Genomic DNA, 16,638 nt, shown 5'->3' with positions numbered 1-16,638 from the left:
TTGTTGATTTTTGAGAAAAAATGATACCCCTCCAAAGTATTTTTAGAATAATGTAAATGTATATCTATGTGACCATTGTGGATCTCATTATGGTATTAGAATTAGGTCCATAATAATCATTGTTAACTTGTGCATGAACCAAATATGTAGTAGATTGTGATATGACCTTGTTCCATGTGTGTGTGAGATACTACTTAGTTTTCTTTGTATGTTAAATCCAGAACTTGCCCGATTAGACTTTCCTAGGTTGTGGGATAGTTGGTTAGGAAAGAAACGTTGGACATTTTTATGTTAGTCTACTATTTGCCTAAATGACCTTTCTTCTGTAAATAAGTATCCCTTGATCCTGATTTTTGAGCCTATGGCCTATTTTTCTTATTACACCTTTCACCTTTCCATTTATATCACAATGAACCTATTTTACCCCTGATCCTCCTAGGACATTGTGCACCTAAACTCGATAAAATTACGTAAGTTGAGGGTGGCTATCATAGGGGTGCATGATGTAAAATGAGTATGAATAAGGGTAAAATAAGAGAAAAGTTAGTTAGGCTGGGTGTTGTAGAAAAAGGAAAGAGAGAATGTGAAAAATACAAAAAAAGAAAAATAATGAATAAAAGAAGCCATACCTAACCTGAAGGTGCAACAAAGAATAAAAAAGGAGAAATGAGGATGGAATAAAAAGAACTTAGTTAAAGTGTGGACACCAAAGTTAGTGTAATGCAAAGGAGGCTTAGTCACTTGATATGTCCATATATACCATACTAGACCCCCAAGCCTACATTACAAGCCAAATAAAGTCCTTTAGTGATCCTAACTTGACTATCTAAAAAATAAGGTAAAGAAAATCAGGGCAAGCCTATGGTATTTGATGCGGATTAGTTGAATTTCTCTTGTGAGTGTGAATGTCTTTTGACTGTCCCCACATTGGCATACATTATTCCATATAAGTGAATGGTACTTATTTGTTGTGAGCGTACATGGTTTGTATTGCTAGCAGTTTACTTATTTGGGTAGTGTAACTTGTATATATACATTGTTGTCTATTGCTAATGTAATTGCCATATCTTGATTCCCTTGTGTCGTACTATTGTGCTTCATGTATACACACACTTGGTTTTAAATTGTTGAAATAGGAGGGGTTAAATTTGTTTGAGCTTAAAGTGATGATTGACTGCCTTGAATAGTTTAGATTCTCCTAGCTATGCATCGTATTTTTGTTTTATTTTGTTGAATTTCCTGAGGACAAGCAAACATTTTAAGTTGGGGTTGTTGACGTGCTATGGGTTTATAGTACTTTCGATGCTGAAAAAATGAAAATATGTAAGTTTCTTAGGTTGTTTTGTAAGATATGATGTGTTTTGGGTATGTTTTGCAGGAGATAAGGTTTTGGATGCTAGACTTAAGAAAAAGATGAATCTTGAAGTTTTTGGCTACTTACCTAGGCAATTCTAGGCGTAAGTGCCACTTACAGGGCGTAGGTGACCAAAGTAGGTGTCAGAACTTGAAGTCCAAAGGCTCAGATGCAAGAAAAGAAAGCTTTGGTACTTACTCTAGGCACATATGATTCGTAGGTGCCACCTATGGTTCATATGTGTCAGAAGTAATTTCCATAACTAAAATTCCAGAGAGTTTTAGGAGCAGTGTAGAGGTATGGGTCACTTACCAAGGACAACCTACTGTCCGTAGGTGGTACTTATGGTCTATAGGTGTCCTAAGTAAGTATCCACTAACCTCAATTTTCCTTTTTGTTTGGGTTTTGATTTTTAGAGTTTCCACATATCCTATATATACCCTTTTGACATTTTGTAGTTATTTTATGCACTATTAACACTTACAAACTTATATTTGATTCCAAGTTTCAAATTTGATCTTGGAATTATTTTGTTCTTGATTTTGGTTGATAATTCAGTTATAAACTTTGGATCTTATTCAATTGTTACTGTGATATTGTGTGAATGTCTTTAGTTATGAATTCCTTCATTCGTTTCACAAGCATGAGCAGCTAAAGCCCTTAGCTAGGGTTTTAGGAACCTTTGCATATTTATGAAGTAGGAGAAGTGCTAAGTTGTTTTGAACCAACATTCTTGCATGTATTGTATTATCCTTAATTTAATAGATGTTTTAGCAGTTGAAAATATTAGGATCCTTCCAAGAGTATCACTACTTACTCCACAACAAGAGTAGGACTAGGAAAAGATAATTACCATAGTAATTTGAAGATTAACTGCCGATCAAGGCTAATCAATATCATCTATGTAAGATGGTTATCTATCATCTGATAACTTGAGACTCAAAAAGTAATAGTTAACTGGAATCTAGGATAAGGGTTAGTAATGTGACATTCTGATACGCAAAAGGTATAGGGTAAAATCCGTCAATTAGTCCATAAGACAATTGATGGTACATAACTTATCAGATTCTACATGCAAGATACTGTGTTAGTTCAACCAAGCATGATAAACCTACGAATTTGAAAAGCCAGATGGAACACAGTCCTAGTGTTCATCTCCGACTGATTACAACTAGAGTTAAGTTTTGTACTTGTTCAAGATTACAACTACAACCCCCATTAACTTTTAATTTTGCCCGGTAGGTCCAACAAATGAGAGATATAATTCAACATCTTCCTTGTGGGTTTGACCCCAACCTAGTTGGGTTACTTTACTTAGCAGTGACCACTTTATCCCAATTGGAGGTGTAGTTTGGGCGTTGATCAATTACGATATGCGAAGAACCTATGAGTTATGAAGTTTTTGGGGAACACAACCCTAGTGCCTCTCTCTTACTAATTATAAATCAACAACTATTACTACTAAATTAATTGTTTACAAAAGCCCCCCTCGTTTTATTAGAGAGGTTGTTTTGATTATCTTACTAAACATTAACGGGTATTTTGATTTATTCCCTATAGGATCGAACCCAAACTCTGTTGGGTTTTATATTTGACAATGACCTCTTTATACTTCATTACGAGGTGTAATTTGAGTGATATCAAATTTTGGTGACATTAAGGGAAGGAACGGTTATGAAGTTTATTGCTTGTGTTTGCTTAGTGATATTGCTTATTGTTTCTTGGTTTTACTTTTCTTTTTGTTTATAGGGAACACATAGGTATGTGCCCAATACTCAGAGTCAAGGAAATACCCTGATTCCACTTGATACAAAACTTGAGAGAATTCTGAGAACTAATTGAAGAATAGTGAACAAAGGAGTTTGTCACTAAAGTGCGCTACTCGAGGACGTTCATGATGAGGATACAATTTTAAATCAGCCAATACATCAGAACGATGGACAAGAAACTGTAAAACATATCATTACTCAGTTAATGGCTGAAGAACACACTAGACAAGAAGTTGCCAGATGGGGGCAACTAGGGAAGAAAGGGCTAGACAAAATATAAACCGTTTAGTTGCACTTGATGAGAAAAACTATAAGATAATAAATTGGGAGAAACATTATATACCTCACTATGAAAATTTGGAAAAAGATTTGGATTATTTGGAGCTGGTTGAGATAGGTGTTATTATCCCACTAGAATTGCCTCTGGGGACTAAGTTTCATATTTCTAGTGCCATGGTCCACTTGCTAAATTTGAAAGAGGTATTATCAAGCCTTCCCACTAATGATGCAAATATGTATGTGATAAACTTTATAGGAATTTACACTTGCCATAATCTACTTAGAGTAAGTCAAAAAGTGATTAGACTGAGATTATTTCCTTTCTCATATGGAAGAAGCTACATTATGGTTAGATGAATTAATGCGCGGATTTAGTACTACTTGGAATGAGTTGAGTACTCAGTTCTTGGACCAATTTTCCCCACCTTCCAAAATATTGCAGTTGAAGGAAGAGATTAACAATTTTAGGGAGTTGCATTCGGTGACACTATATGAAACTTGGTTGAGGATCAAGAAAAAACTATAGAAAGTTTCATATCACAAGATGATTGGTAGAAACTTTCTTGAGATCTTCTATAGAGTATTGAATTCAAACACCAAGGATGAAGTAGACAATATCATAGGTGGATCATTCATGAGTTTGCATTGAAAGCACACTTCTGAGATCCTTGATCGAATTACAAAAACCAAATAAGGGTGGCATACTCGAGATACGGACATACCCATAGGTACTTATGAAATTGGATTATCTACAAAGTAGAGAGTATTAGATGAGGTGGTAGCTCAAGAGGTAGCATAACTGAGGGCTCAGATTAGGTAGCTTACAAAATAATTTGATGCAGCGAGAGCAGAAAAGGTAAATGTTGTTGGTTCACAAGGTAAGGAACCTAAGTATGAAGAATTGGATTCTGAAAAAAGGCAAAGTTTATAGACATATAGGTGGTGGATTATTTAGCCAAGGGACAAGGGTCTAACTAAGACAATCAAAACTCTAGGCAAGGAAATCGAGGTCAGAACTACTAGAGAGATAAAAATTATAATAAGTTGGTCTATAGATATAGGAGTATGGATTAATGTAGTGGTTAGAGGAAAAAGGATTACTATAAGGATAATAGCAGCCTTTATGTTTCACTTGGAAACCATGATGCTGGTTTGAGCAATTTGAGAATAGAAGACATGCTTGCAAAGGTTGTGAAAGGAGTAGAGAAAATAATATACTGTTTTTAGGAGATTAAGGCAGATATTTTAGGCATGAATCAAAAGTTTGAATTTCATACTACCACAATAAAACAACTTGTGCAATAGTTTGGTCAAATTTCTGCTGCTTTGAATTAGCGTCAACAAGGTACACCTATGAGCAACACCATCCAAAAAACAAAAATAATGGTCATTACTAGGAGGTCATTACTCACAGTAGTAAAATGATCAGGAATCCACCTATGCCAATGATTGTTGATAATAAGGTAGAATCGGTGGTCATAGATGATGAGAAAGTTGCTAAATTAATGTGCCATGATTTTATGTCACTTTCAATGATTAAAACTGAAAATTATGCAAGTAATTGGGCCTTTTTGTTAGATGTGATGTGTTTTTATGTTGGTTTTGCAGGAAAATGGGGTTTGGAACAAAAAAGGAGAAAAACGATGAATTTTTTTATTTCGACTGCTTATCGATCGTAAGTGGTACTTACTGCCATCGTAAGTGGGTCCGTAAGTAGCATAAAAATTTTGAAATTTGATTTTGAGTCTGGGAATTACGAGTACCCACTTACGGGCTGTAAGTGGTATTTACGACCATCATAAGTGGCTTCGTAAGTTCCAGAATCAAATTTTGAAAGTTGAATTTTTATCTGAGAGTTACGAAGGCCACCTATACGGCGTAAGTGGAACCTATGATGCTCGTAGGTACTCCCATAGGTGATCAAAGGCTGAAATTTCCCTCTAAGTCTTATGATCCCACCTAGGGTCCATAGGTAGTTACTATGGCCCGTAAGTGGGTCCATAGGTAAGTGCCGACGTGATTTTTCTACTTTGTTTTGGATAGGAATTTTAGGATTTCTGATGTAACTATAAATACCACATTGATGTTTTATTATTTTTTAAGCATTCCTTACATTCACAACAATATATTGATTCTGACATTTGACTTTTGATCTTGGAATTCATTTTTTTGGTTTTTATGGTGGGATATTAATTTGAGATTTTGGTTTTTATTCTTCAATTATTGTAAGATTATTCATATACTTTCTTTCATGAATTCAATGGATGTTATTGCAAACATGAGCGGATAAACCACCTATCTAGGTTGTGGGAACCCTAATGGAATAACAAAGTAGAGTAAGTGCAAGTCGTTCTTGATCAATATTCTTCCATGTATTGTGACCTTCTTCAATTTGATTGTTTTCTCAATGCTTGCAGAAGTTAAGAACCTGCATGCATTCAATACTCACTCCAAAAGAGAGGTAGCGATTAGGAAAAAAGATCACAACAGTAATTTGAATCTATCAACCTTCATCTAATTAACTTGACATTCAAAAGGTAATAGATAACATGGGATACAGGATAAGGATTAGTATGGCAACAGTTTGAGACTCAAAAGGTAATGAGTGAAATTCATAAAGGCGTTCACAAGACGGTCCGTGATACATTTCTTGTCAAATTTGCATGTAAGGAATTGAGATATTTTGATGGAGCACGATAAGTCTATGAAGTTAGTAAGTTAGGGGGAATACTGTCCTAGTATTCATTGTATATTGATTTCAACCTAAATCGATCAAGATCTATTACTACTGTTATTATTCTCAAAAAATCCCCCCATTTACTTTTCTACATTTTTTTGACTACCTCAACAAGTTTGTGATAAAGATTCAACTAATTCCCTATGGATTCGACCCCAACTTTTGTTGGGTTATATATTTGACAACGACCACGTTATACTTTTTGTAGGTGTAATCTTGGGCTATATCATAAATCTAAAGGCTTTGTTGTAGATAATAAGACACCTGAAAAGCCTATAGTTGATAAACATGATTCCAAGGTATGAAATAGAACATAAAAGAAGGTACCAAAAGTATTGACTTCAATTTCTTTTCAACTAAAGAGTAATGAAGAAAACTAAAGAGGGAAAGTACCAAAAGTTTACTTCTATATTGAAGGAGTTGACAGTGAATATCCCTCTAATTGAGGCCGTTGAACAAATGACAGGTTATGCAAGGTTTATGAAGTAATTAGTGACTAAGAAGGGGACGATGAATTATGATCCTATTGACAATGTGCACCTTGGTTAAGAAGAATAAAAACCCTGCAGCATTTATGATATCATGCACTATTGGGTCTTTCAACTTTGCAAAAGATTTGTGCTATTTTGGTGGTAGCATTAATTTGATACTGCTAGTAGTTTATAGAAACTTGGTGTTGGGGTCACCCAAATCTACTTTGATGAGACTTCTCATGGTATATCACACTGCAAAGAAGCTGTTATGAATCTTATGTTATGTTTTGGTAAGGGTTGCATCCTTTATCTTTCTAATTGATTTTATCGTCCCTAACTGTGAGATGGACTATGGTTTGCATTATTTTAGGGAGATAATTCCTTATGACTGGGCAGGCATTGGTTGATATAGAGATTGGGTAGATAAATTTTTGATCAAATAATAAATAAACTACCTTTAATATGTGCCAATTCATGAAGTAGCTAAAGGATATATGTGTAATCTTTGTGATAGATACAATTGACCAAGCTAATTTGGTAGCTACTATTAAGGAGAGACTTGAAGTCAAGGCTTTTACAATAGAAATTATAAATTTCGAGGGTGATGATATTGAGAGTTAAGATAAGATGTAAGTACATCTGATGGGAGGGGTTCATATGGTTATGTACCAAAGAAGTTAGATCTTGATTTTTAGAACATAATAGCCTTACCAGCTCGATCTTTTATTGAGAATCCCCCAGTCATTGAGCTCAAAGCTAATCCATCTTATCTTTGTTATTATTTTTGGGAGCCAATAATAATTTGTCAATTATTATTGTAAATTATTTGATAAATTTGCAATTTGACGATTTGGTTTCTATTTTGAAGAGGTTTAAAAGGGCCATTGGTTGGTCCATTACTAATATCATTGACATTCCACCTGGAATTTGTATGTATAAAATCCAACTTGAGATGAATTGTGTGCCTAGTATTGAGCATCAACGAAGACTTAATCCATATATTCAAGAGATGGTAAAGAAAGAAATCATCAAGTTATTTTATGTGGGTCTGGTTTACTCGATTGTAGACAGCAAGTGGGTGAGCCCAATCTAGTATTAAGCATCAATGAAGAGTTAGCCATGTCATGCCGCTTCATTAAATCAAGCATTCCTTGGAAAGCATCTCATGATTTTGTTGTGTTACTTGTGAAAGAATTATGAAGAATAGAAACTTTAGAACTGCAACCAGCAGTGAACCCATAAAAGAATTGCATGACCGTGAGAAAGACCGATGATCGTGGATTTAGTCCTCTGCATAGTGTCCATAAATTCTAGAGGGATGTATTTTGAGATTATTCCTTCGATTGGACACCATAATCTTATTGAGGAATCACGATCGTGGTACCAATCGTCTGATCAAACTCCTGGAAATTAAAATACAGTTCATTAAACCTACGATTTTAAGAAATGGCCATGTCACATATCACTATTGTTCTTATGCTTTTTAGGTTCCCAGTTAAGTTTTCGCAAACCCTCTTGGTACGAATGAAAACTACAATCATGGTGAGAACCCACAATGGTGGGTAAGCATCATATGTTGGTTCCAACTATTTAAGTGAGACTTGATCTGACCCAACCTAATTTGGGTTTTAATATGCTTAAACCCTATACTTGAGACCCCATTAACTCAATTGAGCATTCAAACTCACTTCTCACACAACTAAAAAATTAAAAGAGTAGAACTTAGAAATTCTTTCCAATAATTCAAGTAATTTAGCTACTCCCTTTGGTCTTCTCATACACGTTTTAGAGCACCCAAAATTTCAAGAAAGAGATTGTAAAGTCATTGCCCTACGTTAAGTATTATCTCCATATTTGAACAAGTAATAAATAATAAGTGCTAATTTGAAGTTCATGGGAATTAGAAATATAAAAGATGTCTTTTAGGTTGATTGTGTAAGTTGAACTTTTGAATGTCTGAATAAAGGGGAAAGTCAGAGTACCCTTTGTTTAAACACATAGACAACGAGGGTTGAATTTGGGTTGAAATTGAATGTTTTGAACTGATAAGTATTAGTTCACACATCACGACACAACCCATGATCCTAGTATCAACATAAGATCATGGGTTAGATATTGTGGGGTGCCAATTTTCAAAGTGTAGGAGTTCATCAAAAGAACATATCCCACGATCGTTCTTTGTGCTCGTCTGAGTGATAACTCCCTAGTATTTTGGGGGAAGACATCTTACAATCCAAGGCATGATCATATCTTCATGGAACGATTGTAGTAAGGCTCGTTTAAGCAAATTCCCCAACCTTTATTAGTGTTTTAAAACTGAGACTAATACTTTCCTGTATAGGTACTATGCCTCAAAAAACCCTAAAGTAGATGTAGAAGGATACCTCACAGGAATAGGCACAAAAAAATACAACTTTGGCCTCAGAGAGTGAGTAATAAAGTTTTAGTGATTACAATGTTGAGTTTTCCACAAGTGCATTTAATGATCAACATACACCTTGAACCACTACGACTAAGGTCAAGGAGACTAAATCAACTATTTTGGTGCCTATTTCTAATCCCGTGGAACTTTCCCAATCATAAGAGGGAAGTCATCCTATAAACCAAGATAGGGGTGATGATACTGAGGATATAAGTTCCTCAGAGAAGGGTGAAGAGTTAAATCCTAAATCCTCCAAGGGGCTTGCTGCTAATGTGCCTTATAAGGGTGTTGACCCGGGGCAGTGGGTTGTGCCTAATTCCTGGTACTACTATATTGAGGAATATTCATTGAAGAACTAGGTATGCGAAGTATACAGAAAGTACCTCGGTTATTGCTTGAGTCATTATAGCAAGTCCTGGAGGTAGTTTAGGTGTTTGAGAGGTATGAACTAAGATTCATGACTAGGACACTCCACAATTATTGTCCTGATATAGTGTGGGAGTCTTATGCAAACTATTCAGCATTGGTAAGGAACATGATTCCCTCGAATAAAAACAAGGACATAAGAAAGCAACCCTAGCTGGACAAAGGTATAGGTGAGAGACTGTGAGATTGATATTTCCATCATGTCTATCTCTAATGCCTTATTAGAGAACACTTATGATCAGATAGAAAAAACCCTAGAATGTGATTTCTTGATGAGTAATTGAAGAGGGTGAAAAAAGTTGTTGACTGATGACAAGGTTATACATTACAAGTGGTTGGCAGACCACATTGTTGAATTGGCAAAACTATAGTTTAGGTGAATGGATCAACAATATACAAACATACTTTCAAATTCTTATCCAATAGTTGGTGTTCGAATGTTTGGAAACACAAAGGACCTACGATAAATGACAACATATTAAGTGCCACCAATACATGCCTAGTAGAAATGTGTATGATAGATCTAGAGCTGAACATTTCTAATGTACTATAGAAATATAGCACTTTTGATGCTTAAAATTAGGAAACATGAAAGTTTCTGAGGTTATTTTGTTAGATATGATGCGTTTTGGGCATGTTTTACAGAAAACCATGTTTTGGATGCTAAGTTTGTAAAAAATATGAAAATGATATTTTGGGCTACTTTTTGGAGAAATTATGGATGTTTAGGACACTTTCTAGCTTGTTCATGATCAAAGCATATTCAAGAATAAAAAAAGAGCTGAAAAGATGAATCTTGATACTTACTAAGTCAATATGTGGATCGCAAGTAGGACCAATGGGACATAAGTAGGCAAAGCAAGTTCCAGAAGTCCAAAATCTCGATAGTTGACATGTTGGATTTTTTCATCTGGTACATACGTTATATACCCGCGCTTACCCTGCTGACCGCAAGTACTACCTGCGCCCAGGGTCAGGGCACAAGTGAAGACCACATGTGGCCACCGATCCTATTTTCTCCTTTTTTGTTCGACTTTTAGTTTTAGAGTTTCTGCATGTACTATAAATACCCTTTATGTGTTTTTAGTAGGAGTTCTTTTGATACTCAATAACATATTTTGATTGCAAGATTCGATTTTCATCCTGAGATTCTCTTATATTGACTTCAGTTGATTAATTTAGTTACGGTTTTGGGTTTTTATACTTCTTATCATTGTGATTTCATCTATGTTTTCGATTATGAATGATATTAATTTCTTCACAAACATTAGCGGCTATAACCCATAGCTAGGGTTGTGGTACCCTAGCGGGTTGATGAAGTAGGGGAAGTGTTTTTTTTATTCTAAACTGATACCTATGCATGCATTATTTTATCTTCATTATAATAGTTTTCTTAATGTGTGCACATGTTAGGATCCTACCTAGATATTGCTATTTACACCAAAAGAGGAGTAATGACTAGGAAAAGATAAAGACAACAGTAATTTAGAGTTTAAATGTCGATCCAAACTTCTAGGTTTTATCTAAGTAAGATAGTGAGATTTCATCTAATAACTAGAGACTTAAAAGGTAATAGTTAATTGGGATCAAGATAAGTGTTAGTAAGGTGACATCCTAAGACTCAAAAGGTAAAGGGTGAAATCCTTCTGCTCGTCCAAAAGACTGTTGAAGATACATAACTTATCGATTCTGGATGCAAAGTATCAGGTTGGTTCAACAAAGCACGATAATCCTATAGAGTTGAGAAGCCAGAGGAGACATAATCCTAGTGTTCACCTATTACTAATTACAACAAAAGTTGATATAGTTACTTGCTTGAGATTATTACACAAAACCCCCCATTTACTTTTCTTGTTTTGCCCGTTGACTATAATTGCTGAGTTACATGATTCCACGTGTTCCCTTAGGATTCAAACTCAACCTATGTTGGAATACTATATTTTGACAGAGACCATATCATCTTATGAGAGGAGGTGTAGTTTGAATGTCATCTAAAATTTGGCTCTGTTGATGTGGAATGCGGTATTAATTTATGATTTGAAGTTATTACAATTTTTTTGGATTTTTCTTTTTGTTTTGGTTCTTAGTTGGGCATACGTTGGTGTATGCCTAGTATACAGAGTAGAGGCAATCCCTTGCTTCCACTAAATCTAAATCCAGAGAGGATCCTACAAATACCTAGTATGATGTCTGAGCAAAAAAGAGATAAACTTCCTAAAGGGGTTTGTGAAGTTGTACCTCTTACTCCTTCCAAAGGAGTATAGGATATTATTGATCAATAGATTGGAGAGATTTTAGCTCAAGCTAAATCTGAGAGGAGGGAAATAAAAGAAGCTTTGTGGGTAGCCATATAAGCATAGCTAGTGGAGTAGATACAATTAGCAGATCGCCGAGCAGCACTTGGTGAAAACCAGAACAGAGCTAGAGGTGCTCATGTTTAAGTAGTCCCAACATATCAGTATGTGCATCCATATATAGATGATGAAGAAGATGTTGAGTTGACAGAGATTGGAGCCATAGTTCCTCCTGTTTAACCCCCAGGCATTAAGTTTGACATCATGAGCGCAATGATCCAACTTCTAAATTTAAAGGGTATGTTTACAGGTCTTCCTACAGATGATGCAAACTTGCACCTTGCCAATTTCATCGAGATCTACCATTCGTATACAAATATAGGGGTAAATTAGGGAACACTCAGACTGAGGCTATTCTTCTCCTTACTTATAGAAGAAATATCTTTATGGTTGGGGGAACAACCAAGAGGCTCTATTCTTTCCTCCATCTAGATATTGCACCTTAAGGATGAGATCTACAATTTTAAGCAGCTGCAGTCAAAATCTATGTACAAGACATTATTCAGGTTAAAAAAAGCTGAGTATGGTGCCCAACCATCGATTTTTAGGGATGAGCCTATTTGAGAAATTTTAGCGAGCCTTGACCATTAAATCTAAAGCCATGGCAGATACCATACCTGAATGATCATTTATGAGACTATGCTGGGAAGCAACTTTAAAGATGTTAGATCAGATCTCTCTCACTAACGGAGGGTGGCAAACTCAGGAGGCTTAGTGGGGATCTTCCACATATTCTATTGGTGCCTCATTCGACAAGAATGCAGTTGATGATTCAATAGTGTAAGAGATTGTATTTCTAAGAAATGAACTTGGGGTACTACAAAAGTAGCTTGCAGCAATGACTTTCAAGAAAATAAATGCAGTAGCAACACAAGGGTCAGCTTCTAAAGCTTACAAGTCAGAATTGAAAGAAGAAGCAAATTATATGGATCATCTGTTGGCGGGTTTCCAAGCCTAAGGGAAAGGAAATCAAGGTTAGAACTACTATAATAGGTATAAATACCATAGCATAAAGTGAGATAGTGACTGAAGAAAGAATGATGACTATAGAGAGATGGGAGATAGGTATATTCGACCTGGCAGATGAGATGCAGAATCTAAAATAGAAGAGATATTGGCTAAGCTGGTAAAGGGTCAAAAAAATCAAGACATCAGCCTTAAGGAGATTGGGGCTAACATTTCAGGATTTACCCAGAAGGTTGAGTCACATTCCACTACTATCAAGAAGTTGGAGCACCATCTCGGGTAGATATCAACAACTCTAAACCGGAGGCATCCAACCCTTTTGATCAATATGGTACAAAATCCAAAAGAATGATAGTCATGCAATTTTTATTACCACAAAGAGTAGTATCACTACTATGAATCCCCCATGACCTGCTGCAGAGACTGTTGATGATGAGACACTTATTGTTAAGTCCGAGAATATAACAAGTGATAAAGGTAAAGTTGCTGAAGATAAAGGTAAGGGTCCGATCATTGAGCAAGAAATTAGATAAATTTTGAGACCACCCTCACCTTTTACTCAGATATTGAAGCAAAAGAAAGAGGAAGGTAAGTTCAAGCTATTCATTGAGATGCTGAAGAATTGAGCTTGAACATACCTCTTATTAAGGCATTGGAGAAAATTCTTGGATACTCCAGGTTCATGAAATAATTGGTCACAAGGAAGAAAAGGATGACGTTTGACAATGTTAATGGTGTGACCTATGCATTGCAGTCATGACTAGGTCTTTGGTGTAGAAAAAGGGTGGTCCTGAGCATTCACTATACCATGCCCTATTGGGTTATCCTGATTTTCCAAAGCCTTGTGTGACTTACAAGTCAACATTAATTTAATGTCTCTGTCCATATTCAAGCAATTGGGCTTGAACCCTTCGTAACCAACTTTGATGCGGTTGTTGATGGCTGACTGCACGATGAAGAAACCTATGGGAATCTCATTTGATCTGATCATGAGAGTGGATAACTTCATATTTTTGGATGACTTTGTTATATTAGACTATGAGGTTGACTCCAAGATGCCCATTATATTGGGAAGACTGTTTATGGCCATAAGTAGAACTATGGTTGACATGGAGAAAAGTGAGCAAAAATTCAGAGTACGGTGAGGAGGCTACATTCAACATTCAAAAGTTAATGAAATAACCAAATAACATAAGGGTAGTGTAGGTTATTGATTGTCTTGATGAGCTTGGAGGATACTCTTATAGGTATCTTGATTAATTCTAAGTAATCAAGATACCCGCATTGTACTGCGATATTAAATCAAGCATTGTATGGGAGGCAACCCATGAGATTGTTAGTGAAGTTTGAGTAACAAAAATATACATGTCGTGCTATGACATTAAATCAAACGCTGAGTGGGAGGCAAACCACTATTGTTAGTGTTTAAGTTTTTGTTGCTTTTCTTTTTTGTTGGTTTTTAGATCTTGGACTTAGCCCGAATATGGTAAACATTGCTACATTCATCAATTTCCAGGCAAGGGGGTTGTGTGATCAACCATCATGGTCACAAGTCCCACATGATAAGTTGTGTAATAAGTTGAAAAGTTAAAATTTTGAGGATGAAAAATGGAAAGTTATGTACTTTGGCATCTAATTTTACTTTTGGTGCCCAAAACTTAGGTTGCAGGACCATAAGTAGCTGGAGAATATTGAAACGCCAGGTTTTGATTGCAAAAAAGCGGGCCAAAATTTTTGGCCCAGCACTTAAGCCCTTCACCTGCTAGCTGTAGTTGGTACCTGCACCCCATTCCTGGCCGCTGGTGGCAGGTGCAGGTGGAAGCTGCGGCTAGGTCAAAAAGTGGGTCAAATTTTTAATTCAAATTTTAGGCCCACTAACACATATATATGGCCTAAAATAGCCCCCCACCTAAATTTTAACAACCTTAACCTCATTCAATCCTCAAAACTTCACTTTTCTCTTTGAATTCAAACTTCCCTCTTAAAACACAAGCTAACTTCACACTTTAGTAAAGGCAAAATGACACTTTTTTGAGATAGAAACATGTCCTAACATGCTAAAAACAAGTTCCAACATTGGTTTTGCTAGACTTCATTATTCACTTCCAGTTTTTCATAAAAAAAGGGAACTTTCTCAGCTCCTAATAGTTATGTATTGATCTATTTATTGTACGAAAAAGTTGATATGTGTATTCCATTGTAAAGTAAATAGAATCTATCATGCTTGTATGTAGGTGACTTGAAGTAGCTTAAAATCTTAATATAGGTCCTTGTCTTGAAGAAAAATCTAAAGTTAGGCCCCAACTGAAAGTTGAACTTGAATGAATAAAAGTAATACCACTAGTTGAGCATGTTTGTTTGCTTTGAAAGCTGTGATTTATGATAGGTGTGTGCACATTGGACTTGTTGGGATTTAAAATAGGTTAAAGGGTGTAAAAATTGAGGAAAAATTCAAACCTTTTGAATTTTGAGTTTTTGTTCAAATTTTGCTATCCCTCAGTGTTGTTGGAAACTAACAACTGGTTTTTCAAGTGCATATGGCACCTAAAGCTATGAATAAGAAGGATGTCGATACCTCGAGGAGACGAGCAGAGTCTCCCAAGCCTAGTGGTTTAGTGAAGAAGTACACAAGTCTGCGATGTAGAGACACTACAGTTGAGGTGACATTCAGGGTTACAAGAGGACAGACTCCCTAGGCTACTCAGGCAGTTGCAACCTGACTAAGGATGAAGTCAAAAAGGATGTCATCCCCAAACACTCATCTACCTAGTGATGATGAGAATGATGAGAAGACAGATTCTGAGTCTATTCCACAAGTTGCTGCTCAGGAACACCAGTGTGAAGAGGGGTCTTAGGATTCATCCGAGGTAGAGAAAGTGGAGGCATCAATGGTGCCCCAGTCTGATGAGGGTATTACTACTCATGTATTGCAGACTAATGAACCCAAGTCTGAGAAGGGTAAAGGGAAGGCAAACCATGATATATCAGTATAGTAGGGAAAGAGTCTTACACCCGTACATGCCTTAGATGAACCTCCTAAGGAGGGACATTTGAGGTGGTGTGTGGAAGAGATATGGGAGATATTTGATATTAACAGTCGTGTTTTGGAGGTAGGTAGGCCTATGAGGTGTATTTATAAGGAGTGCTAAATTGATCTATCGAGTTGAGTCGAGTACCACAGCTACGGGCAACATTTAATCGATATTAATTATAGTGGATGACTAGACCACTCAATTCTTACAACCCTACAATGGTATTAGAGTTTTATGCATCCTATCAAGCTACCTAATATTCTATAGAAATCTAGCACTTTCGACGCTTAAACGAGGAAAAGATGCAAGTTTCTTAGGTCATTTTGTTAGATATGATGCATTTTGGGTATGTTTTGTAGAAAATCATGTTTTGGATGATAAGTTCATGAAAAGGATTAAAAAACTATTTTTGGCTACTTTTGGAGCGAGTATGGATGTTCAGGACACTTTCTGGCTTAATTGTGATCAAAGCATGTTCGAGAATCAAAGAAGAGCTAAAAATATGACTCCCGACACTTACTAAGTTAACCTATGGACCACATGTAGGACCTGTGGACTGCAGGTAGGCACCAGAAGTCCAAAATCCCGAGAGCTGACTTGTAGATTTTTCCATTCGGTACCTGCGCTCTGTACCTGCACCCAGAGTCAGGACCACAGGTAATACCTACGCCCAATGCTAGACCACGGGTACAGACCAAATGTGGCCACTGACCCTATTTTCTCCTATTTCATTCTAGCTTTGGTTTTACTGTTTACTCATGTAATATAAATACCCTTTATGTTTTTTTAAGTAGGAGTTACGCACTTTTGATATTCACAAATATAT

Source organism: Capsicum annuum, chromosome 4, assembly GCF_002878395.1.
Source record: "Capsicum annuum cultivar UCD-10X-F1 chromosome 4, UCD10Xv1.1, whole genome shotgun sequence".
Lineage (NCBI taxonomy): Eukaryota > Viridiplantae > Streptophyta > Magnoliopsida > Solanales > Solanaceae > Capsicum > Capsicum annuum.
This window is presented reverse-complemented; position numbering follows the sequence as displayed.